This window comes from Falco rusticolus, chromosome 4 (genome assembly GCF_015220075.1).
Source record: "Falco rusticolus isolate bFalRus1 chromosome 4, bFalRus1.pri, whole genome shotgun sequence".
Classification (NCBI taxonomy): Eukaryota; Metazoa; Chordata; class Aves; order Falconiformes; family Falconidae; genus Falco; species Falco rusticolus.
The window spans coordinates 12981104-13008072 of NC_051190.1; the positions used below are offsets into that span (position 1 = coordinate 12981104).

The 26969-nt window shown below is 46.5% G+C and overlaps 1 protein-coding gene across 4 annotated transcripts in view; it reads right to left on the reverse strand.

The window, feature by feature from the left end:
• Positions 1-26969, reverse strand: part of GRIP2 (glutamate receptor interacting protein 2) — a 285022-nt gene that overhangs the window by 85512 nt on the left and 172541 nt on the right. The window lies entirely within an intron of this gene.

A 26969-nucleotide genomic window follows, 5' to 3' on the forward strand; every position in this document is an offset into this window, starting at 1 on the left:
GTGCCTCCGGTGACATGTTGGAGAAACTGGATGAATGATTCCCCATGTGACTGGTGGCATCCAAGAGACTCCTCCAGCACAGTCGGTGTCAGCCACCTCTGAGCTATGGGGCCCAGCTTATGGCTCAGTCCCAGGAGCAGTGGGAGCTCCTGCCAAGTTGTCTTTTGATCTCTTCATGGAATGGCTGCATTCCTGCCCTGTTAAATCACACACCCAGACTCCCTCTGCCTACCAGGACACATCATCATATCTCAGGCAGCTTCAAAATAAGCCCCAGTCCTCAAACCACTCCTTGCTGTGCTGCTACAGTAAGTGGACGTTGCACCTAGTCACCATCCATGGGATAAGGCAACACAGCCAGGCTAAGCTGCTTTACACCTGGTTTATTTTTCCCCTCAGATTTAGGGAGGGAAAACAATTTTTTAAACTTAGGTTCATGCTTTAGGGCATCTTAAGGCCAAGGAGAAGATAAAGTCAGTCCCACTACATCATTTCAGGAGATGTAAAATGATCCAGAAATCATAAATTACCTATTTGAACTCCAATGTTTTTGCTTACAGAATGGAAACGCTTGCATCAGAGCAGAAGAGTAAGCTCCATGCAGCATATTTAGCTGCAACAAGCCGAGCTACAGCATGCAACGAAGTACCTGAATATTGCACCCAGTCAGAAATATCGGAACCTGCCCATCCTGGAAAGACAGGGGCCATGATTTGGTGACTATGCCCTTTGTAAAGGTGCCCTTCTACACTCATCTACCCAACTCTTTTGCAGAAATGAAACAGATTTTTTTTTTTATACCCCACAGTAATAGTGAATTGCTCACCCCAGGTTTCTGCAACAGGGTCAGCAGCTCATTGAAATGGTAGATTTTTAGAAGGAGCTGAAATATTTATCAGACAAGGTAGTAGTAGATTATTACATCGGAGGTCGGGGTGATGGCAGTGATCCCACCATGTTCAGCAAGGTCCCTTACCCTTGTCTTTCCCCCCAGCCCTCTATTCACCATTACTGAATGCCCAGCCCATTCGTAAGCCAATTTTGAAAAATAAAAGAACTACAACTTAATTTTGTTTTCTAAAAAACCCAAACCAGCTGTAAAGGTTCTGCAATATCTGGGGGCGCCTTAAGAACAACCCCTGTGTCTGCCAGTCTTCCAGCTGGAGAAGGGAAGGAGGGAGGCAGCCTGAAGGGTACTCTCCAGTGGTCACAGGGAGAAATTCTTTCCAGAGAAGCAGAGATATATTTTGCAAATTAAAACAATTAAATCGCAGCTTGTATGCAACGGCTTAGGTTTATATAACCCCCCCTTCAAAGTAGCACATTAAATTGTTAATGATATTTAAGGTGGTTAAAGGATATGAGAGTAAACAAAAGTAAACTACTGGAGCAGGGGGTGGGGGTTGGAAATAACAGGCTCACTCACCAAAGTCTGACTGCAAATCCTTTTTCAGTCCACAAAGCATGTCTGCTGTTATCAAATCATTCAAATAATTGCAACAGCCGCTCCTTTCTCTCTCCCTGCCTGCACTGGAAGCACTTTCCAGCCAGCTCAGGCTCACTTTCAGGCTGCCTCCCACAGCCGAGCGGGGCTGCAACGCACACGCTGCTCCTCACTTCACAGTAGGAAAAGAAAAAAGAAATCGTTCTGGGCACTCCAGTTTGCGAGGACTCAAAAATGTGGCAATCCGTTAGAAAGAAAGATCTTTACATGGCTCTTTAACGCGTGACTCGCCAGTCCTGTGTAGGAATAGGAAAATGAAGGGTAGGGGTTTTGTTTGGTTTTTTTTTTTTTTTTTAGCTGGTCCTAAAAACCCCGTGCTAGTTCTTTCAGCTCGACTGGCCATCAGGCATTGCAAAGCAAAAGTTAGAAGCGCGGTGATTAAACAGAACAGCTGGTTGAAGGGGAGGCAGCCACTCAACCCTGACTCTCCGGCAGATGCAGCAAATGTCGAGCGTGCACTTCATTCCCAGCGGTATTCCACCTCGTGCCCCGCCGGTCCAGGGCAGACATCATCCCGTCGAGATGGGCTGGCCCTTCCCTGCCTGAGCCCTGCTGGGGCTCTCGTGGGGATTTCAGGCAGGAGGGGAGGATAGAAAAGGAATAGCCAAGAGGAGAGGCGGGCAGCGGGTGCTGCGGCGGAGGTAGGGCTGCCCACCGCCGTGCTGGGAGCCAGCTGCAGAAGTTGGCCGGCAGCAGAGCCTCCCGCAACCCTCCAAGTTGCAGCAGCAGCGGGGCCGAGTGCAAGAAGAGGCTGCGACTGCAGTATTGCCTGACACACTTTCCTCTCCCCCACCCCCTCTTGGTAAATGCTTGCAGAGCCTCCAGCACCTTTCAAGGCAATGTCAAGCTGCTGTCAAAGCATTACACTGCTTCCCAAACACACATACACACAGTGCTAGTAAGGGAGTATGAAGCTGCAGTCTAGTGTCCTGCCTACAGCATTTTCTGAAAACTCGGTTTAACCCTTTCCTAGGGAGGGCAGCAGTAACAGCACTCACAAAACACATGCAAATCCTGGATTTGGGTGAGCAATGGACTGCAGTGAGGGGAAACTTTGGGGGCAACACTGGTCACCAGCTGGGTCACGGAGAGCCCTGCCCTCCAGGACAGGATGCTTCAAGGCTTTCCCCAAAACAGCTGGCCTGCACCACGGGTGGAGATAGGAGATAGGGTACTGGACTAGTAAGAAATTGTAATAAACCAGTGTCTGCTTCCTTTGCTATTAAAATGAAAAACAAAGTATGCTGACTTGTGTGGGAGATACAGAGCGTGCACGTGATGCTGCCGTTCCATCCATAGGGCATGCGGCAGGGGAGGCAGCAAGAGTGTGCACAGGGCTCACACCCCGCCTGCAGCACCATGCAGGTGTCCATTTCAGTCAAGCTGAGAGATGCAAACTCTGTTTGTACCAACCAGCCCATGGCTTACATCTCAAAGGCAGTTTTCTCCATAGTTGATCTATCCCCTTGGGAAATGGTGTCATCTATAACAACAAGGTTATACCCACAAACAGTGAAGAGAGAGCAAGACAAATATGGTGCAAGGTGCAAAGACACAAAAGCCATCTACATCTTTGTGTGAGGGTCCAGTCATGTTTGAGACTCCTACCAGATCTGCCTGAAAATAACAGCTGAGATGTTACAAATCTAGGAGGCGGCTCACAGAAAGGCAGCAAGGTTAAGTCTTGTTTCCTTAGGAAATAAATCAGGGTAAATCAAATGGGCCTGAACACATCTGGGTGTGCCAGCAGGATTTTTTTCCAGATCTGGAGACCCTAAGTCTGTGTGGCCCATGTGGAGGAAAGAACTGGGTTTCAGCCTAATGCCAGAGTTCTTGCTTGGATCGAAATGCAGCAGCATCTCTATTTTGGTTCAAACTCAGTTTTTTCCTGTGCAGACAACTTATACAAAAGCAATAAAATTAGTAAGAAAGAAAAACCTACTTACAAAAGAGATATTTTGGTCCATAATTTGTTTTTAAGAAGTTTTCAGTCTGACAATAGATTTAATTAGTAATTAAGCCAAAATTTATAATTAGAAATCTTTTCACACAGCTATTAATGCTTTTGCTGCAGAGAAATCTCAGCTTAAAGGAAAAAAAACATCTCTGGTTGCACCACAAATAAAAGAAGCTGCTAATTTGAGAACATCCCATTGCTTTGGAGGCCATGAAATGGACATCTCCAATAGGATGCTTTAAAGAAAAGCTAAAAACAATTGTTTATGTTTATATCACCATAAAAATTCTTCTCTGCTGTCTTAAGAAAGGGTATAAGAGGGTATAATATACATTGTTGAAGGTGCTTTTTTTTGTGGGTGGGAACTGGATGGAGCTGCCCCATTCCTCTGCTGCCAGTGGAGAAAGGGGCATTTTGGCATTTCAAATGCAGAACTGCTTGTGGCATTCATTGAGCAGGCTGGCAACAGACCAGAGCACCAGGAACCTGGAGAGGATAAAGATGTTTACTGTGTGGTTTCTGGCCAAAACCCATAAACACAACACTTGCTTCATGTTTCAGGTGGCACTATATTAAAACCAGTTGAAGCAAACAGCTTGAGTTTCTAACAGGGAAGGGAAAGGGTACACCACACAACCCAACAAAATTAGGCAGCCTAAAAGGTTATGTTATGGCATGAAAATATCATAAAGGGTGTCATAAAAGTCATGGCTTGACAGACTTAAGCAACAGTATGTAGAACTTTCATTTTTCATGAACAGTCCGTACACCCTCCCGTACCTCTTGACATTAACTTTATGCTTGTGTACTCAGAATTAGCAGCTATCCATAAATGCTCTGGCAACATCAACTACATACAAGCCTCGCCTAAGAGCATCTGGGTTTTACCCACACACTGGAGGGGCCAGGGAGAGTGTTAAATAAAGTCCTTCCACATGAAAAAATAGCACGCACCTCAGTTCTGCTTTCTTGGCATATACAGATCTCCTATTACCATCCTAGGAGTAAAGAGGGTGTAGGGAATGCTTTCTTGGGCCTCCCCTTCAGTATAAAATGCTGAGCCAAAAGACAGCACTGGCTGAGGACAGTCCATGGCTAGAACAGCTTCTGGGTGGTCCCTACTGGAAACATCCATCCATGCAGGCTCTCACCCACACAACTAAAAAGGCAATAACAGTCAATAGGCCACCAGTCTAGAGAAAAGAATTCTCAGGAAATAGGCTGACCTTTGAGCAAAATTCATTTATTGTAAGGAGTAGCTACCCTTACATGCACACACATGTACTAGCACTTCGTTTATCATTTCTTGTACCTGACACATACTGTCCTGCTCTTGAACATAATATATCTTTCCCCAGAGCTAACTTACAAATCCCCCCAGAATCTCAAAAGGAGTGAAGCTGCAAATCTTCCATGGCCTAAGCTGGTTGAGGAGACATTTACAGAATACACTTCTATGCAAACAAGACAGGGAGGAGAGCAGACGGAAGATCACAGCCTTTTCACAGTATCAGTGATTTAGTCCACTGATCAATAGGTATTTGTTCCTATGATTTAAATAACAACTTCTTTAACCACATCCAAAAGCATCCTCACCAGAAGTCACAGGACTGTGGAACACTCCAGCAAGATCCTGAAATGGACCATTTAGCACTGAACGTTTTCTGAGCCTGGGAGAACGTGGAGAGGATCTTACATCACTCCACATTAGGGAGTCTCAGGAGACTCTCTAAAGACAGCTGAATGAACGTAATGAACAGTCAGCCACAGGAAAACGATGAGGAAAAACACCCAACCACACGCATTTACAGCACACAGAGAAACACCCAAGTTCTAACCGCATATAAAAATCATATTAATAGCAACAGAAATTGGTTTGGGTTAGGGGAAGGTTCAGAAGAGACTGACGCAGATGCTTTCCATTTCTTTTCAATTCAGATCTTAAATTAAGATTTTACATTGCCATCTCCTTTTCCCCATCCTACTACTTCTGCTTAAAAATACATGTCTGCACATCAGGAGCCTGCCTGGGGCTGGGGCCCCTTCTCCACGCTCATTCACCCTATCAAGGCTTGTTGCTTGCACAGCAGATCCAGTGCTTTCAAATGTCTTACTGGGAAAGCCAGATTTTACTGGGAACTTCATCCCATCTCTGCACCAAATCAAGAGGTTTGGAAAGCCTACACCACTCCTTGATTTATTTTTGGTTGCAACAGACAGGGAGGAGGAGGAGAGACAAGAGGAAGGCCCATCACTCTCTTCGTGGAGGAGACTTCACAGCTGATTACGCAGCTATCCACTGGCTCTACGTTTGCTCCATTTCATCTGCTCCAATTTTCCATAGTTGTGCTTGTTTAGAAACCCCAGACAACTGCATGCCTGCCCGAGGCCTGCAGCAGGGCTCAGCTCTGGTCTAACTATATACCCTGTTCTTCACACACAGGCCCAGAATTCAACACACTATTTTACTGATACTGTTTTCGTGGGAAAGGGAGAATGGACTTTAAAAAAATAAATCCTGAAAAAAAAGGGTATTTAAACAGCTTAATAATGGAGCCAGGGGAAGAACTCCTTGATTATTCTTTAAGTGCAAATTCCACCAGCTAGTCCTAAACATTAATTTATTACAGGTAATGAACACTGAAAGATAAATTGACCCATCCAGTAGGCAATTAGAGCCCCTGCTGCACGCACACATGCAGAGCAGAGAGATGGAGAGCACTGCTGAAGGTTCTTCCAAGACCCCCATCCATTCCCCCTACCTCCAGAGCACAATAAAATGGTCACGGTACATCTTTCTGCGTAATCAGCGTAGGACACTACAGGGTTGGGGATCCAGTGCTGATAAGAGAAATAGCAGAAGACAAATAGGCTGCAGCGAAGTACAAGATCCTTTATTCCCCAGCCAGTTCTAATGATACAAAAGAGCTCGTTCAGGGACCTTGTTAGCAGAGGTCATCCCAACAAAAGTGAATTTCAGCTTTCCAATGTTTTTGTAAGCCAAATGGAGATAAGCTTGACAAGCCACAGCAACAAGCAATGCAGCAGGAGGTTAACGATCCATCAGCAACCACCAGCCATGCCAGAGCAAGGTGGGAGTTTATGACCTGGTCCAAAAGGAGCAGAGCTCTGGAAGCTGCATACAAGCATCTGGAAGTGGGTTCATCACTTTCAGCTAGACAGAGCCTATTTCTCCCATTTATCTCTACCTCTGTGGCTGTGTTGTACAGAACAAGAACTTTTTCTGGGTAAAACACACACACACATTTAGGGAAGCTCCTAATTGGCTTTTCTTTTTTTCCCTGCTCAAATCTTTCATAGCAATGTAGCTAGCAGGTATCAAACAGCCTTGGGACACAAGCAAAATCCTCTTTAGCAGACACTGAACCAGCTCACAAAAAGCTATGTGTGAAGGAGGAACCATGCAGAAATGGAGACCAAGAGCAGCGCCATGCAGCTGGGGGAAACCAAAATGCCTATCAGCTCCCACCTTCTCAGCTTTTAGTGATCAATGTGCCAGAATGATAGCACATTGTTTACAGCTAAAAAAACAGAGGGAAAATAAGTCTCCGAGTTCTTCGCTCACGGGACTGGTTCCCCGTTTTAAGGTCATTAAACCACTCCAATGTACAGTAAGTATGTGGCAGCTGCACTTGGTACCTCAATACCATCAACAGTGCTGCCCTGGCAGGGCCTGTTCATGCTCTCTCCCCTTTAGCACAAATGCTGTTTCTTCTTTATACGTTATTAGTATCACCAAGAATGGAAATAGCAATGGGCCTGTATTAGCATTTACTATGGATAGGCAGTTTAAATGAAAAAAAGCTCCATCACATAGACCATGATAATCAAAAACAGAAGAGAAGAAACATATCCTGCTGTAGACCTTTGGATAAAGACAGAAAATGAGGAACCATCAATTCAGCCCTCCAAAAACAGGACAGCAGCCCCACAGCTCAATCAGCCCAAGCGACAGCAGGGAGCTGCCCCGTGGGAGCAGAGATGCAAGCTTGTGTTGATGGGGCTGCAAAGCACACCAGTAGCTCTGAACCCCTTACTACCTTACATGTCACAAAAGCTCAGGCCTTTGCAGTAGTAGAGACTGAAGACTTGTTCAGCTTGATCCAAAAGGACTCAGCCCTTGAGCCCAAACAGAGGGTCCTTCCAGCAGCACAGATGTGGCATGGCCACATCTACCCCAAAAGAGAGAGAGGCAACGCTACAGCTTACTGCAGCCTGAAGGACAGGTCTTAACATTTAGTCAGCATCCAACTCCACTCCTCTGTGGGAAGAGAAGCCGCTGCATTTTCCCTTTAAAAGATTTATCTTGGCATTGGTCTTTTCAGAGGCAATGCTGCCAACGCAGATGGAAAAATAAGCAAGTGGGTCATCAGTCTTAGCAGTTGTCACACAGTTTCTTTTCAATGAGTAGCAGTGTAACAATGCATTAACAATAAATGAAATGCCATGTTAACACTAATTTGCATAGTACAGAGCCACAGTGCTCCGTTTCCTCTATTCTCCTTCCAAACTCTCCTGACCCGCATATGAATTGAGATGAAATTTAATTGCAGGGGCATCTAGTAGAATCACTGAATTCCTGCTTAATGAGGCTTCATTTGTACTCTGTTGCATCAGACACCTTTTCTCCAAGGTGCTGTATTAACTAGTTCAGATGTAAAATATTTTCCACGGCATATTTTCATACACATTTAAACAAAGAAATAGCAGGAAAAGTGCTGACTGCAGAAAGATGATGTTAGCATCAGTAGCATGATAAGGCCAGCAAGATCCCAAGAGCACCAAGCCATATTCCTTAAACAAATAAAAAAAAGCTTTAATGGCTTTTATATCCATGCTTTTGCACTACCATGCAGTACCTACATTGTGCAACTCTTCTAGAAGAGACAAGGCAAAGCTAGGCAGGACCTGGCCAAGGTCCGCATGGGAGACAGCCAAGAACTAGGAGCAATACCAATAATTTTGGTGACTCAGAAAAAGCACAGTCCACATTGCATCCAGGACTCGGAGCCCTGGGTGGTTTTGCATTCAGATAACTCACTGAGCTGACTTCAGAAGTCCTTGGCCGTGGCCAGTGGGCTAATTTCTGTGTCAGGTACCTCAGCCTACATAGCCCAGCAGTTCCCTGAAAGATCAACCTTTCTTCTCTTTTTTTTTTTGCAGAGATGTAGCAGAGCACAGGCATGGCTGCCTTTCAGTCGCAGGTACTGACCAAAGGCACAAGCCCCCTGGAGCACAGCTGATGGCATTAACCTGTGCTAGTGTGGGACACAAGGCTGCACGTGCAGTACAGACAGGGATTCCAGGCTGATGCAGGACACCGCAGTGGTCAGTGCAGGATGAGGCCACGAGCAGGCTGTTGGCTCCAGCCTGAGCCTCTCACCCACACTGGCCCCGCAGCACAGACCACGCTGAGTGATGCCAGCATTGCACTCGTGCGAGGAACAAGTCACGGTACGCAAACAGAGATGGCCCAAAAGGCACTGCAACACCACAGAGATGAGCATGCAGCTTTCCATCACAGGGTGAAACCGGGTGAGACTCCCTTGCTGCCACAGGCAAGGCTTGGGCTGGGAGCCAGCTCTACGCAGATGCCCTGAGGAGCAATGCAGCTTTCAGAAGTGCTTGAAAATGCAGACGCCTTCGGACAGAGTCAATCAGCCACGTGGTTTGGGGCAAGGTGTTTCCATCTGCTGGTTTGACTCCCCCTCCAGCTTGTGAGGTTTTACCTCCCAAGCTGGGACAAAGCAGAGCCACACACAGCTTCAGGTAACCCCCAAGTGCTGGGACCAGTGATATACAAAGAAGTATTTTGGCTTTAGAGCGTGTGGAGCTCCCTGAGGGACTGCAAATTGCTTGTTATCACAGGCTTGCAAGATGGGATCAGCCTCCCTCCTCCCATCCAGGCTCCCCGGGAACAGTTACAGCATGCTCATAGCGGTATAAAGGTTTATCCTTTTAGTTGTGAGTTACAGTAACCTATAAAACCACTGCTCACGGCTCATCCCAAGTGTGGGTCCAGACAACAACAGTGGTCTTGTGCTAGTCGCAACAGGCCAGAAGACGGACCATGAAGTCAGTTTGCCATTTGCATTACAAGGGGAAAGAGTGGGGAACAGAGTATGGTGCAAGGCAGTCCTTATTATCCCAGGGTAGCTAATTATAAAGGATGTAAATTGACAGAAATAAAACCACATGGTCAATAATAGTATTTTTTAAAAGCTGGAAATTTGAGCCCATTATCTTTCCAGCTGAAAAGCTTTAACTGAAAATGGCTAATCTTCCAGTGGGTTCAGGAAGGGTTTACAAGCTAATTGCTCTCTTTTCTTTAGGATTAACACTGTGTTCTGTGAATAGGGGTGGAGGGCAGCAGATGTGCAGCCTTTACTCTCTTTAATCCAAATGCCCCCACTGCCACAGATGCTCCCAACGCTGTGCGGCGGCATAATGGAATCGCTTTCTCGCACATAAAGTGGTTGTTCTGAAATGAAATTACAGCTATCTATTAGAAAGGGAACAATAAATTTCCTTCACCACACAACCCCATCATGAAAGACACAGCACTGGCCTATAAAAATCCCTGATGGAAGTAAATCTTGCAGGAGAGAGAGCAAACATGAATTTACCATTCTCCTTTTGTAACCGGTAGCTGGTGTCATTTGGACATGGGCAGAAAAGTCATTAGCCTGCAGAAGGCAGAGCATGATCCCACAAACTTCAGGGTGGCTGGGACTGGGTTGCTAAGCTCTAGGCTGGGAGAAGATTGAAAAGAGCTGGTGGGGAGAAGAACTGCCTTCCATTTAAGCGGAGAGAAATTGCTTTTGTTTTGCTAACCATAAGGGCAACTACAACCTATCACTCTCACAGGCTGGAAGTACAGTTAGCTGGTAGTCTTGAATACCTGGAGTAGATGGGATTTGCATTAGATGAGTAAAAGGGGTTGGCTTGATCGTGTGATCTCTCTGGGAGAGAGGCACTTAAGGAGAGAGAGGAGAATCCCTAACAGCAAAGGCACAGTGACCCCTAATTCTCAGAAAGAGGGGAGGGGTAGAAAAAGCATGTTCAAAGACATCTAAAAATGAACAAAATCAGGTTGTGGCCCCTCAGTTCTTGCTGCCACAGGGCAAGAACTGAGTCCCCCTTGGCATGACATCTGCACCCCTGCTGTTCAGAAAACCAGGCATCTGGCACCTCCTTGCAAGATGCTGACTGTCAGTCCAAAAGGTGCAACACACCCATCAGCAAAGCACTTTTTCGTATTCCCATTATCAGACCAGGGAAGGCCACAGCAAGAGGAGTAACAGTGTGCCAACCCCCCCTACCCAGACTGCACCTCAGGAAAGCAACACAGCACCTGGGCCCAAAAGGTACGGGGAGAAGGATGAAGCATTTAGTGTTTCAATCAACAGGAAAGTAAAACTAATGTTTTATGTCATACAGGCTCAGCAGTGCTGTTCAGAACAAGAGCAGCGCCTTTCTGGAAGGCACTAGGGAAGGAATCCATCCCCATCTATATGAGCTGTCTGACAGGAGAAGATCACCTGGGCTTCCTCTAGGATGGTCAAGGAGAAAGACATCTTTTCCTAGAGAACAGTTCATCTAAAGTCCCTTAGATTAAGTTCCTAACTTTAGCAATCTGTAAAGCAGAGAAAAGATTAATCTCTTTTCACGGAACAGCAAATACAGCCCATTAACTGCTTCCCCTATTCCTCCTTCCCCTAAACCCCAGAATTTCCTGCTGAACTACTATCAAAGGGGATATACTAAAACCCAGCAGGAAAGCAGTGCAAACACCACCCATACAAGAGTGTCTCGGTCAAACCCATGGCAGGCAGGAGACACAGTAGTCCAGGGAACGGGTAACAGACACAGAAACATCAAAAGCTCAACTAGTTTTAAAAACTGAATTTGTGTGAAGTTCAGCTGAATACTGCCTTTTCAAACCCTTGCCTGGAATAGTCACTAAGTTGCTATCCTAAATCAAGCCTTTCACTAGCTAGAGAAATGGAACATTTAGTGTTCAAATGAAGATGAATTGTTGCCAATCAAAGCATCATATTGCATTCAGCAATGATCTCTATCACGCAGAGTATTTCCTCGACTAAGGGAGAAAACCTTCCGAGCAAGCAGATGACAGACATGCATATCACAGGCATATGACAGTATTAAATCTAGATGGATGCTGAGATATTAACAGCACAGGTTAGGAGGGGGTATTTTCAAAACTCCATTAACCTAGTGACCCAGTTTATGAGAAAGACGCCTTCTCATTTATACCTTTTGATTACATGTAAGAAGAGGCAGCAAGTGCGCGCTCTCTGCCACCTCAGCAGCCATTTGCATGCTGAAACATCGTAGTTACATGTGCAATAAGGCATTACACGTCAAGAGATTTATTCATTTTTGCCATAAAGTTTAAGGGCAATATTTAGAGCAGAGCTGTTCCCTCAGTATCTTCCTTCCCTGTGCATCCCTGGACATGGTTTCTGCTACTCAGCAACACAGGAACTGTGGCTGGAGTTCAACCTCTGGAGCTACACCTCCTACTCCAAGCTTGTATGTCTGTGCAGGGGCCACTGGGAACAATATTGAAAGGCTCACGGCTGCAAACCTTATTACTCCACAAAGACGAACACACAGAATCCAGGCCAGAATCAACACTGGATGAATTATGGCCAGAAAAAACAAGTTCTGAAGCTGTATACTTGGCAAAAAGAAAAGACTGCCCCCTTTTTTTTCAAAGCAAAAAAGAAAGCAGCATAGAGAGAAAATTATTTTCTGAAAGCTCTAAGAGCTACAAAAACCTAGTTTTGCTGTCTCCCACCTTCGTATTAGCTGACATCCCTGACACACAGTAATAACCAGCCCTACTGCAGAACAGGAACTAGTATTACAGGTTTAAAGGAGTTCCCTAGAAAGTTTTTTTGTCACAGAAATATTCTGTGCAATTACTTACAGAATGGTAATTTATTTATTCTCTAAAATATATCATACTATAACACCCTTTCACTCAACTATTAATTCGTTGCTAAGAAGCAGCACAAGGCTTAATAGACCACAGAGATATCGGTGAAAGTGGTGGGGTTGCTCTCTAGCTAAGAACTGCTGCATGTTTGTTGGGGCTGGGGGTGGTGGAGGCAGACAACAAGAAAACAGGTCTTGATCAAAATGATCTGACAGAGCAATGAAGCTTACAGGTGCTCCGAACCAACAAGCAACACCTGAGGGACGGGTTACAAAGGGGGCATTAAAGCTCAGGTGCACCCCTCCAGTAACCCTCCTGGAGAGCGCTGCATGCAAGGCAGATGGTGGCCCAGACATAACTGACTAACAATTACTTAGAATTTCTGGGATTTTTCCAAGGTAATTAAGAACTGGATTCCTTTAGAAATAGCATTCGTCTCATGCCCATCGGGGTGGTGTTTTCAGCAGGAATTGCACCGTTGCAAAAGATGTCTGTGATCTGAATCGCAGCCATGTTAAATACGCTATTAAATATACAGAGCATCACGCAGCCTTAGCTCTCCCCAGAATGACTCATTCCCAGCGTAAAGTGATTTAGCCAGAAGAGAAGGGTGCTGGAAGAGGAGGAAGGTACAAATGCTCTTCACAAGACATTCCTGTAGCTGCCACATCAGTCCTCTCCCATCTTCTCTGGTAAAAGCCTCCATCCAGCCTCCTCTGGAAGTGCTGCCATGAAGGAGCCCCGTGGACAAATGCCAAAATACTCCCCTTACTTGGGAGGCACCTGGCAACATAAGCGTTTACTAGGACCATGCAGGGTGAAGGGCTGGGGAGGTGGGTGCCCGTGGCTGTGCCTGCTCTCTGCTGCGAGAAGGAAGGTGAGAACATCCACACCACAGCCCCCACATCTGCTCATTGCAGCCAGGGCTGGACGGCTTGGCCTCCCGGCCAGGATTCACCTCTCCGCAGAGGGCAATCCAAGTGCACCACCCTCCCTTGCTCTAAGAAGAAGGTATTTGGCAGGATTTGGTGGTTGAGCATAATTCCAGATGAAATGGGCCAGATTGAAGGATTTCTATATGATTAGGAGTATAATACTGTATTTAAGAGCCTCCTAAATACCCACAGTTAGCAGAAGGCAGTGTGCTCAGCAGAAGCCCATCTCTCATGACAAGGGACTAAAGCTGGCACTAAGTGGGATGCAGATCTTCATTTTTGTTAATACCTCAGCAACCCAAAAGCAGCAGCAGACAAAAGTCCTTCCCAGAACGGTCCAAGCCCACAGAAGATTGCCTTGATCACATGCCCCAGCTTGGAGGCATCTGGTGTTCCCTGAGCAGCAGAAGTAGCTGTGCAGGTGCCCAGGCTTCAGGGAAATTTTTATAGCAACAGGATCTAACAAGAATTCAGGTGTTTACATGGCACAGCTGATACACACCAGCATGGCTATGTTTAAGTCATTGAGGCCGAGGGAAAAGCCTTAAAAAATAAGATGCAATTCCCTGTCGGAATGATTTTGCTACTCTTCACTTCATCCCCACAACAGTTTTTAAGTCTCGAATTTTGGGTTGATAGGTCACTTTCCTATTACCCCTGCCAAGGAGTGGGGTGGACACTTTCTTTACACTCCAGCTGTTAAAAGTCCACACGATCCCAAATTTCCAAGAAAGGCGTAGGCCAGACAGTGCTACCAGATAACACCCTTCTCCAAGTAGCAGGTGAAAGTACAGTGGTCACAGGACAATATCGCTTCTGATTGAAGTGGAGAACAGGACAGCTATACGTGCACGTTTTCTAAATACACATCCAGCTTTTCTGCAAGGCTGCCAGGCAGCAGCAGGCAGCACCATCATCACCTCTTTCTCCACAGGGCACCATGGTGCCAGGGGAGCTGCAGGGGTGGCAGACCTCTCCTCCGAGACCAGCACCATCCTGGGGAGTGGCTGTAAGCCAAGATGTCGGATTCAAGGCTGCTGGGGACCTTCCTGAGCGTTTTCCTGCCAGCCAGCAGATACCTCCCTGTGATAAGCTTATCCTCGCGCCACTGCAAGGAGGACACCATTTCCTTCCCTAGCAGAAGCCCCAGGACAAAGGTACCAGCCCTGCCTCCTCAACAGGCCAATCTCAATGTCCAGATTAAAGGTGAAACCTTCCTGCTGCTCCAGTCCTATGCTATAGCAGCTGCTTCTCTCCATGCCATTTTCCCCTCTGCCCCTGGCTAGGCAGCCTCTGTTTTCCGGAGGGATGAGTGTGTGCCAACAAACCACACCTGCACTACGGAGGCACCATCTGGGGTAAAATTGGAGGCTCTGCTTTTATTACTGTTTGCATCCCCGTGTGCTCCTGCCCCACCGCACTGCCTGCAGCACCACCTGTCCCCAAGCCCTGGGGTGACAGAGCAGATTTATGAGCTAAGAATTGAGACGCACTCCTCTTATCACAGGAGAGAGGGAAACGGCAGCCGTGAAGTTCACCCTGCCATCAGGACCGCTATGACTTTTCGTAAGACAACATGGGTGTCCACCTGCTGTCACAGCTTCCCTCCCTACCCCTTTGCCTTCCTGCAGAAAGGGGCTTCCTAAGAGCTAAATTTTGACTTTTTACAAATTAGGAGTTCCACATTCTTTGGTTTTGAAGTAGCAAAAGTTTCAAAGCAAGTGAGAGGCGACTGTTCGGAACTTTTGCCTGCCTTACAGATAAAAAGCTCCTAAAGGACAGTGGCACAAAGCCTTCCTCCCCCTGCAAGGGCCACCTCACAACCCCTCCCTGGAAACACTTGCTGGAAGGCAGCTGAAACTTAATAAAATAAAATAAAATGGTGAAAAGGACAGGCAAGGAAAAGGAAGCATGAGGATTGAGGAGACAGCAGATTAATAGCCTGGCATTTATGGCAGTTTAATAATAGAGCTGTCACAATAGGAGAGATTTACTAATTGCAGAGTCATTTGCTATGGATTCCCATCAAGCTGCCACTGAAATCGCTGTGCGGTTTTTAAGATGGCTTTCGAAACTGGGGAAAGGGGGAGAAGAGACAACACCCACGGTACTTACACAGCTAAATTTAGGAAAGCATTGTGTTTTCTTCCAGATGAACAAGTCAATGAGGACAGCAAGGAAGGAGCCAGCATTACTGTGAGCACAAAGGAGCCGGGAGGCAGGTACGTATTTGTGTCTGAGACCTCCCACGCAGCAAGCGGGTCTTACACCTGGGGATGAGGCTCTGACCTCAAACTAAGCCCTCGTGAGTTTTACATAGTTTTAACCAGTGACCCGCTAATACCTCCAACATCTCCCCAGGCACTGAGCTATAGCTCCAATGTGTCTTTTTGCAGAGTAAGTCAGCACCAGTTTTAGGGGCAAAAAGTCATGCTAAACCACAGATATGACAGTCATGCACTCTTGGGGCTGTCAGCAGGGAGGATCAAGCTGGTTCTTCTTCTACTGACTTTAAAGTGAGATGTAAGCTCCTGATTCATATGCTCTCATCACGCAAAGCTTGCATTATGCAGCACCTCAACCTGTGGCATGCACAGCTCTTTTTGCTGGGGGAGCCTTTGACAGCACGCTGCAGCAAAGGAGTGCCCTGCATGCCACCTCCACAACTCAGCTCCTCTCCATCAGGTCCCTGAGGCCACCTGTACCAGCCAAGGAATGATTTACAGAGCTGCAAGTGCTTGAGTCCTCCTGGACTCACGGCACACCAGGGTTGTAGGAGAATTGAATAGGTTGAGACATTTTTTTCTACAAAGTCCTCCAGGAGAGTTGTTACCTGGTGGAAATACCTCATTCCATTTAAACCTGATGTTCCTCAGCCTGGACCAAAAAGCCTTCCAACACAGCCTGGAGGGAATTAAAACCAACCCAGGTGCAAGCAAGAAACCTGGTGAATAACAGAACCACAGGATGGAGAAGTCTGCTCTCAATCAGGTAATTGAGTCTGGAGCTTTATATCCTAAAAGAGCACCCTCACCCTTTTGGGAAAGAAAAGGGGCTCTCAGCACTGGCAGGAGCAGTTCCACATCCAGCAGTCCTTTGCCCCTCCAGCATCACTCCCTGGGACTCATTTCCCCCCAGAATAAAAGGGGGACAGCTATCCATTGCTCCCTAGCTCTTGCATCTACAGAGGCACCACAACAGCTGCACATCGGGCTCCACTTGGTGCTGCAGGAGAAGTGGGGGGAGATGCTTTCTGGGGGCCCAGGGCTGTGATGCCATCCCATCTCAGGCAGTAGCCCAAGGGGAGGCTGTGCCTTCTGTGTCATATGTGCTCTCAAAACTCAGCTGAGGCGCTAACGAAAAGGCCATTCTATTTCTCTTTCTCTTTAGGGAAACAGGGCTGTCTCGGAAGTTTGGTCAGGGCTTTGCCTTTGCAGATCATCAACAATTAGCAGCCTACATGAATGCACAGTTGGGGCTTTCGAGGCATTTCAATTCTGCTGTCATTTCATAACTAAGAGTGACTCAGAGGCTGCTTTCCTCCCACATGCTGTGGCCCAGCACTCTGGATCTTTTTCACCCCTTTGAATCCACTGGTACAGAAGATAAAAATCTATTAAACAACAATGCTTCAGCATCACATCTGCAGCTAGTCTGACACACCAAGAGCACGATTTGAGCAGGTATTACATTTGGGCCTGCACCCAAGATTGTTGTTCAAGCACATTTGCAAAAGGAATGCTGCATTAAGGCAATACAGGGCTCTTCCTAGACCATCTCTGGGGATAGGACAAGGCAGTACCAGCTCCCATTCAGCCCCAGCATCTGACTCTTGTTACAGCTGTTTCTAAGTGGGTTTGGTCTACCAGGAACACATTTAGACATAGATGAGAAGTGTTACATGGCATTTTCTTCTCAGGGGCATAATCAATCCCCATTTTACACTTGGTAGAGAGAAGATGACTGAAGCATAATTGATTTTATTTTATGGAATGCTCTACCACGAGCACCCTTAAACAGAATTCAGCTATAATGAACATGCAATACAAGATGAGTCTTCACTGAGGCAAATGTTGTTGCCTAGGGACAAGTTCAGATCTAAGCAACTTCAGATACATTACTCTGCATCTTAGACGAGGCTCTTCAGTCAGGTTAAGCCAAGCATGCCAACACATATGTTCCCTATGCATTCCCATCAAGACAAGGGCAATGCTTACCACCAGCTCCCCTTGCTAATTGAACACTTCCCACTGCACCTACTTCACTTTGGGAAGCCCTTTTCCTTCTGTCATCTGTGGTACCTTGGGAAACATCTCTTCAGGCTTTACAACGAAAGCTGGATCAACAGGAGAAGTTAGCGCCAATTCTTCTTGCTTCTGCACAGCTGAAGAGCTACCCCAGTGTCCAGGGTTTGGGATCCCTCTTGCACTGCTCCAGCCTGGAGTCCACAGCTGGCAGCCCCACCGCTGGTTCCTACTACATCACCACAAGCACCCATCAGCTCTGGAAGAGAACGTTTGCTTGTTTAGACAAGTGCACCCCATCACCCCTGGCCCCGGCTGGTGCCGCTGGGAGGTGGCTCTGGAGCTATTGAGACTCGTTGGCGTGCCTGCACTAGCACAGCCTGCCCTAAGCACCACTTTTGCGTGCAACCAGACACCACCTCTTTATGGATTACAAAACTACGGTGTTAGACACCCTGCCAGCAAACCAGACAGCAAACAAAACTAACCAGAATTAAGCTTGCTTTTTTTTTTTCTTTCTTTCTTTTTTTTTTCCCCTGTGAAAATGCTGGGCTCAGGTAGGGCCGGAAGAGGATTAAAGCAGTGTTTGAATTAAGTGAAGGGTGGGGATGTAATTAGGGAAGTCCCATTTCAAAGCAACTCCAAAGACTGAAAAGGTAAAAATTAGGGGAGAAGTATGAAGACTGAGAAAAAAGATACAGAAAATGACTGAGTGCACACATGCTCAAAACCTAGGAGGTTCTTGAAGTTTGCTTTTGCTTTATTGGTTGTTTTTGATCCAGATTCCTTCCCCCAACCCCTTTGTCCTTATGCAAGGAGCAGAGGAACAAGGGAAACGAAGAGATGATTCTGCAGGACAGCAGAGCCTATGACGCTCTGACAACACTCTACTGAGTTTAGCCATCACATACTAATACAACGTATGTCTGATCAGAAACCGAGTAATTAGAGCAGCCCAGAAGGTTAATGATACATGCCACCTACTATCACCTCATCAGAGGAGAATCTGTAATATGGACACCAGCACTGCACCCGATTAGCGCAGACTCACACTAGAAATGCTCAATAGATTGACAGACAGCAGAGCTAACTGCAAACCCTAGTGAAGCTGCACAGGAGAGCTACTCTTCAATCCCATTCACAGCAGGGAGAGGGCCACGGGAGATATCAGCATGCCTTGGATGGTGGAAAGGCTCTGATCAGTTTTACTACTCCAATTTTTCTTTCCAGGAAATTTAACTGGAGTAGGGGGCCAAAAATGCCACCCTATTCCCCCACCCCAGGAGAAATCCCACAGAAGGTAGAGCTGTCCATTCAAGATAACTTTACTGCTGGACTTGATGGCATCAATGAGACCCAGAAAGCTCTAGTGAAGGTTACACGTGGTCTTACCTAAAAATCACACAAGTCATGCTTGCACTGATTTCCACATTTCAGACTGTTCAGCAGAGCTGTGCAACAGATTTCTATTTTGACACAAATTAGCCTCAACAACACACATTAACAGATTTCCTCTTGATAAGTCTCTGTACACAACATCAAGCCCAACATAAAGCAAACACCCTCCTCCAACCCAGCAAGCACCTCTTTGGTGAGCACACTACAGTTCAGTTACATTTCATACATTTTCATACTGCTCCCAGACAGTTCGCCATGTTCCAGGATTCTCCAGTTAGGAAGAAACAAAGAAGCTCGAGGGGAGTTAAGGAAAACCTCCAACCCCCATCAAGCCTGACAAGTTGTCACTGGTTGTTCCCCAGCAAGCTAGTTCGTTTCCTAAATCTGCAACTGAGAAACCAGTGTTTCCTTGGCACAGCGAGTGAAACAGCCAAGAGCAAAAGCTGTTGACAACAAGGAAATGATCTTTGGATTGTAACTAGCAGCTGGGAGGAGAGCTGAAGTACAGCAATCCAACCCTGCCAGTTGTTTCTCCGCCATACAGTTGAAAAAATTCTCCAAGTTTAAAGAAAACAAAAGAAAAAGCCCTTGAGGAGGAGAAGCTCCCAAGCTGGAGAGGGGCACGGGCAGTGTGACTCAGTCACTAAGCTCCCAGGGACAAGATGTTTCTGCTGCGCATCAGTCGTCTTTTACAACTTTGATCTAATTGGACTCACGGTGTGAGAAACAGAGACAGCCTTCCACCACAGCCCCAGGACCACTGGCCGCCTGTATCTTTCCTTGTGACAGGTTTCTGCGAGCAAAGTGAAAACCAGCAGAAGTGAGCAGCACTATTTCATTTGTCCTGGGGACAGTCAACAGATTCCCCCATCTTGAGGTTGATACCAGCAGACAGCTCGTATGGGATCTCTTACCTTCACAGATCCCTCCTGGGAAGCACTCGGGAGCCCAGCAGCCTGGGATGCCGCTCCATGGGACAAACGTCTGCACGCATGGGCTGACAGAGCTGGCACTGCAGGCAGGGACAGGTGACCTGTGGGTTTTCTTCAGCCAGACAACACTGTCCTGCTCTGAGACATCACATAGCCTTGAGCTATTTCAAACTCAGATTTTAAATCTCAAATTATGTCATCACTCTGAGGAACTGGTAAGCATCTAGGCTGTGTTTGCAGCCCAGATACCCAGTGCTGGCTTCATCTTCAGTCTAGGATCCAAGCAGCCCTGACTCAAGGACCTCAATGTCTCGTGCGTGGATACTCAGAGGTATTAGCAGATCTGCTCTTGATCTGCTGAAGTTAGAGCACAAGTTTCCCCCATCCCAGGATATTCTGCAAGGAGACAGAGCCCCTCAGAGGGAGACAAGAAGCTTATTTCTCAGCAAGGAGGACTTTCAAAAAGTACCTGCACTGCATTACACTTCAGTCTCCAGGCAGGTTCCCAGTGGTTGAACCAATTCAGGTAATTGTTTTCACCTGGAACTGAAAGAGACGATGCAAGACTGTCTCCTCCCATCATTCTAATGTAAAAATTGTTTAAAAGCCTCAAACTCTTCATTTCTGCACTACATGAAAGTGCCGAGCGCAGCCACCAACAGGTGACCAGGAGGCAGCCTCCCACTGTGATCATTCCAGCCGATGTCACAAAAGATACTCTCAAAATACGACAGTACTAGTAGCCTGCTGAGTATCTGCTAGAAAGACGCATTCATTAGCAATGACACCTCCACTATTTTAAATGCAAACAGGACCTGTGATCTGCATTTATGCCATTTGCGTAGTTTAGAGCAGACACTGCTTGGCAAGCCGACCCCCATGCATCATTACAGCACTGCTTGAGTCAGCTGCTAATTAACAATCAATTTATGTTTTCAATTCTAACATCAATATTAGTATGAAGCTTTTATTAATGCCGTAACAAGATGCCCACAAGAATAGTGTGGATAGCCAACCTTTCAAAGCAACTAGAGAAGGGTCACAAGAGAGATTCTCATCTTATTTATATATTCCCCCAGGTATCAGCGGTGCTGCAGGGCACAGTCAGAAGGATGGAGTCACATTTGTGCCAACAGCCCAGCAACTGCTGCAGCTCCGAGTGCCACCAGCGCCAAGGGCAAGGCCAGCTCCCGCTGCCCCTTGGTGGGTCCATGAGCTGGAGGAGCTCAGGAGCCATGAGCCAACTCTGCCCTCTTGCGATTACCACCAGGCTTCAAACCCCTCCCGGATCCCTGTGCATCGGGAGGGAAGAGGGCTTTTCTCCAAAAAGGCACCTACTTCCAGCAGACATGATAAGGAGCATTTATTTAGGGAGCTCTCTGAGAGTCAGAAGCTGCTGGATGATGGCAGGATTTAGCAGATTCCTCAGCAGAACAGGAGACGCTCTGGGCAATTCCCGCTCCTCTCTGGGAACAGCCCAGACCTCAGGTTTGCTCCGTCTCTTGCGAGAGGGATTTAGCTCCACGTCTGGAGCACCCAGCAGCATTTTGCCTTTGCCCGAGGCTGCAGCACTGCAGACACGGGGCTGCCTGCAGAAAGTGTGCTGAACACGCAGGCAAGCCTCTAATGACCTGGGCATTCGGGCTCCTCAGGCCAATGCATCCCTAAAAAAGACTGGAGAAACCTCTCCCCAGCACCACATCCTCATCACTCCTTACTCATCCACCCTCCAAAGCCAAGACAGCTTCACGAGCTATTCCCATACGCTCCATTCCAAGGCAGGGGCTGGCTGGAAAATAAAGACTGGGAAAACCCTGGGAAAATTCTCATTTCATCACCTGCAAAATTCCATTTTCCCCTTCCTAAAAAGAGCGTCGCTTGTTTCAGAGGCTGCTGGACCAGGTCCTTTATACACAGCGATCTGCCTGAGGCTGCAAAGCAAAGCAGCGCTGTGCTCCTGGCCTCGCTGCAATGCCTGGCGCTCCACGAGGGAGCAGCATGTACTTTCAGTTGAGACTGTTGGACTCCACAACTCCCTGTAAAATGGCTAACGCAGAGCTGGGGGAGGAGAACAGAAAGGGATGCAGTTTAGTATTTTTATTCTCACAGGCACATACACAGGGTCACAATGTCACTTTGCAAGAAGGAAGGTGCTGTTGTGATGCACTGCTGATTACTTCTGCTTTGGTGTCCACATAAGCCGAACTACCAGAGCAAGCTGCTGGACATTTATAAAACACCACCACCACCAACACAAAACAAAACAAAACAAAAAAAACCAACAAACAACCAGCAAAAAAAACCCAGCACCAAAGAAACAACAACAAAAAAAACCCTAACCCCAAACAAACAACAAAAACACCAAACCAACCAACCAAATCCCCCACCCCAAAACCAACAGAAACAACCCACCACCCCAAAACCAAACAATAACCCCAAGAATCCCAGGTGCCAGGGAGAATCAGGCTTCAGAGCTGATTTCGATCCAGTTGCATGAGGCTCTTCAGTAGTCACAAGTCAGGTAGGGCCTGACTTGGCCATCATCATAATTTATTGATATTCCAGACGAGTCCAATAGAAGCACTGGATACCCCTTATCTTCTTTCCCAGCCTTTTGACAAGAACAGAGATCCTATTATGATGTTTGTCTTTGCTGCTCCCCTTGCGTAAACTCAGCAAGGCACAAAATTCATGTGCTAACTTGAATTAAGTCTCACAAAGAGTAAAGAAAGAAAAAAATATACATCAGACCTTAAGTCAGGCCTTTCTCAAGGTGCAGAGCAGCCAACTGGAAGGAGATGGGGACAGGGTTAAGACAGTTCACACAAGAGATTCCTGTACCACGGTATTGATTATGTTAGAATTAAGATTACATAGCATCACTTCCAGCTGAGCCTCACACCCAGGACTGCTCAACCAAATCCCTACTAAATCAGCACCCATTCATTTTCTGACGATGGACACACAAAAGGCCCTCATGCAATGGCAGCAGCAAAGCTTTACAGCTGGTGAGGACCTCAGCAGAAAACACTCTAGTGAGTTTGCACGTATGGATGTGTTCATGTGCATAGTGCAATGGGGGTAAGAGTAACACTGCACAAAGCAAGAGCAGCACAGGTTAGTTGTTGTCAAGATAATACTATCAGGAATATTTAGTTGGTATATATTGGAAAATGAAAAATGACCACTACCTTGTAAAGGACCTTGTAACCCTAGCTGAGCATGGAAAGGGGAATAAAGCAGAAAGCTGCAATGTGCCTGTCTGCGAGCTTAGGAATAGCCCATGAAATCCCCACCACACATTGCTGCACCAGCAAAGGAATGTGGGAGAAAACGGTAATATATTTAAGTGCTAATAAAACATATATACACACATCTATACCTACATATATCTCTCCACAGAAGCTTGTTACATATGTACATCTCCATCACATTATGTTGCTGCTGCACATCACTGTTTAGACAAAATGACAAAGATTTGAGCAATGGTTTACAAGTTCTGCTGGGGATGAGGATAACGGAGGATACCATCAACAACGTTGTAAGGGCAAAGAAAGGAAACGGCAGTTTCTCAAGAACAACCCAGAAAGAAACAAAACAAAAATCAGGACTTGTCTCTTACAAGGTGGCTACAGAAACTGTCTGAAAACCCAACCCCAAGGGACATTACCTACTGCAGGGGTTACACTTTAGGGCACACAATAATTTCTGGCTGGGATATTTCTCAAGGCTAATTTATAGGAAAACTGTTTTAATGGCTGCACAGTCCCACGATGTTCGGGCCAGAGTCCTGCCAGGGCTCGCCATGGAGCAGGGCACTCTCTGGGAAGCACAATTTGGTCATTGGCCAAACCTCTTTTCTCAGCTCCACTGTTCCAATAGCTAAAGCATAGATTTTTTAATTTTTTTTCTTCCTGGGATATTCACTAACCTTGCTGAGTTTTGTAAAGCCTCACTCCCCCATTTCCCCCCACCCAGATATACTGGGGGGCGATGGAGCAAGACTTCAGACTGACAGATGATTACTTGCTGGCTGCCCTAGCCCCTAAGGGCACACACACCCCACACACACAGCAGTTACATGAATTAGCATTGAATCTCAGGTCTGTCAAACTCAATGAGTGCTGATTGATGTAGACTTTTAATTAATGGATTTTGTCAGGAAAAAGAAGGAAAATTATAACAATACTGCAATAGTTGATGTAGACAAGAGAAACAGCTTCCCTGGTCCCCCCACTCCCAAAGCCAGCCGCCTACAAAGCCTTTCCTCTACATTTTCTGATTTCAGCTAGCAGAGTTAAAAAAAACCAGTAACCCCAACCATGCCATCTCACTCCCAAAACCTCTCACCCACAGCAATCAACTGAAAGGCTGGCTGATGCTTACAGGAGAGCCTTTCAGATCAAAGCCCACCGAAGTCTGCTTAGACATGCCTGCTTTCCAAAAGGTCTGTCTGTGTATCTCCCGTTAGCTCCAAGTCCGACACAGGTCAACAGCAGATGAAAGGCAGGCACTTAGTTAACATACCAAACGGCTATGAGTCTTCACTGCCCAGCTTCTTACCCAGTCCTGTACTTGCAGCTGCCTTGCTCCAAACCTCTTTACTCGCATCCCAAAAACTTGGATGTCAACAAGGGCAATGGTGTCATCTCTGGTTGGGACTCCCCCATGTTAGACATCCTACATCCTTTTTCTTATAGCGCACAAGGTCAGCTAACTGTCCAAAGCACTCCACGTCACTTAGAGAGGCTACTTTATTTATTTATTTCTTTTTATTACTGTTACTACCAAAACAGTGGTTAACATCCCTAGGCTGCACATTGGTCACCCTCCAGTCACTGAACACACACAACAGCATCAGGTCCCAACACCAGGCATTGAGTGGACACGTTGCTCTTGGCAGCCTTATCATGTCCCTTCCCAGGGGACAGGAATGAATACCGAAGGATCAGGAACGAATACCGTGCAGTTCCATAGCTCAGCCCGGGTCTGTCCAGAGCCAGCATTAACCCACGCAGACAGAGACATGCTGAGCACATCATCTGATAAGTCTTTTTGTTTCTCTACCCGCAACAGCTTAATGGAAAAATCTAATAATAGTTAAGGGTTCTCCCCTACCTACGTACTCTTGATATCCAAGTAGAAATAGAGGACATAAATATCCATCAAGGAATCCATTTATGACCTGAAAAGGACATGAACTATGAAGATTTTCAAAGTTCTGCTCCTGCAGAGTTCCACAATCAGGAGATCTCAGTGAGAGCCATGCACTGTGTGCCGTATGTAGTTCCTCCACGGAGGATGTGTTCCCCTCGGAGAGATCACAGTCTCATATGGGCTTTAGTAGCCTCCAGAGTACATTCCTCTGGGACACTGATCTCCTTGATGGCAGCAGCACACCATATTTTAACCCCTGTAAAGCAAAGATCAGGTCTACAGCCTAAAGACTTCTGAACTCCCCAGGCAATCTGCACATGGAGTTGAACCACTGAGTAACACAGGTGCAAGAAGGTTACCACCCACGTACAATCCTACAGCCCCACCGTGAAGAATAAGCTGTAGGGAGAGATGGAAGCAAGCCCTGCTGGCAGCACACGGGAAGCCTGTTATAGAGGCATGCAAAGGTACATTAGTGTTCTACAACAGTGTTATTCAAGAGGTGTTTGGGAGATCTAAAGTCCATAGGAAAGCAGTAAGTAGTAATTAGCTGGATACTGTGCACTTACACATAGCTTGGGAACAAACCAGCAAAGGATATGTGGTAATTGTCAGAAAATACAGGGAGGGGAAAGAGAAAATAATCACTGCACTTGGCCAGATAATTTAGGAAGTAAAAAGGCTCTTAATTCCTACAGATTTTGAGACAAGTAAAAACTTTGTATCTTTAGGGGATCCAAATTTGCACGGACTGGGTTTACTAAGGGCCATTTCTAGTGTAGCAGCCCTGTAGATTTGGATTCCTTGCCTTCTTGGAGGTGTCTATGGTTCCCAACAATCAGCATGCAAAGGGCTTAGAAAAGTACAAACAAACCTTCAGCCCAGGTTCAGCAACACAGTAGCTGTTAGACTAGTGATCCAAGCCTCTGACCTCTTTGTAAGTTCAAACTTCTTCAATACTCCCAAGGAAACATCTCCCCATCCCTGTCACTGCCTCCCACCCCCAAGGACGGGGACGACTGCAGTCCCTGCAGCAGCAGTTCTCGCTCCCCACCTCACTGTACTTGAGCTAATTCCTCTGTCAGGAAGTGGATATGAACATGAAAAGCTTGTGTAATTTAAGTAAGTAGTAAAACATCCAGACGAAAAGATTATTCAGTACATTAAAACATAATTACGGCCAGTTAGGAAGTTAAAGCACAAGGATAATAATTTTAGAGAGAGCAGTACAGTTTGGCTTTCAGCACAGCACATGGCTGCTGTCCATAAGGACGACAGCAGACAGAACTTTTAAAAAAAGGATAGAAGAACATTCAAAGGTTGGAACATTTGGCAGGGGGTAGCTCCTTGCAGTTATCATGTTAAAACCTGCATAGTTCGTATCACCTATGAGTGCAATTCTTAAGATGGTTTTTCTCAACCTTAAGAACAGCAGGAATCAAAGGCTTAAGAGAAAACAGAAAGATCAACAGAAAACAACCCACACCACAGTGGACCACTCACCACTGCACTGACTCAGGCAAAGATTAACCAGGAGCAGTTTACAACCCCAGCCAAGCGGGACAAGTGGTTCTGCTGTTCCAGGAAAAAATTAAGTAAACTAAAATAATCACTACTTAAGGATGACTCAAGTCCTCACAACAAGCTCCCACCTCATCAATAATTCAGTCACTTCAGAAAAAGCCAGTGGTGTGCCACCACACTCAACAGCACACCACTGTCCCCAGAATGCTCAGGTGTGCCCAAGGAGACAGCTTCCCACAACATTTCCACACCAAGTCTCAGCTTCTGCAGCATGCTAAATTTTACCATGCCGATGCCTTCTAAGGCATCTAATCAGGACCATCACACTACAG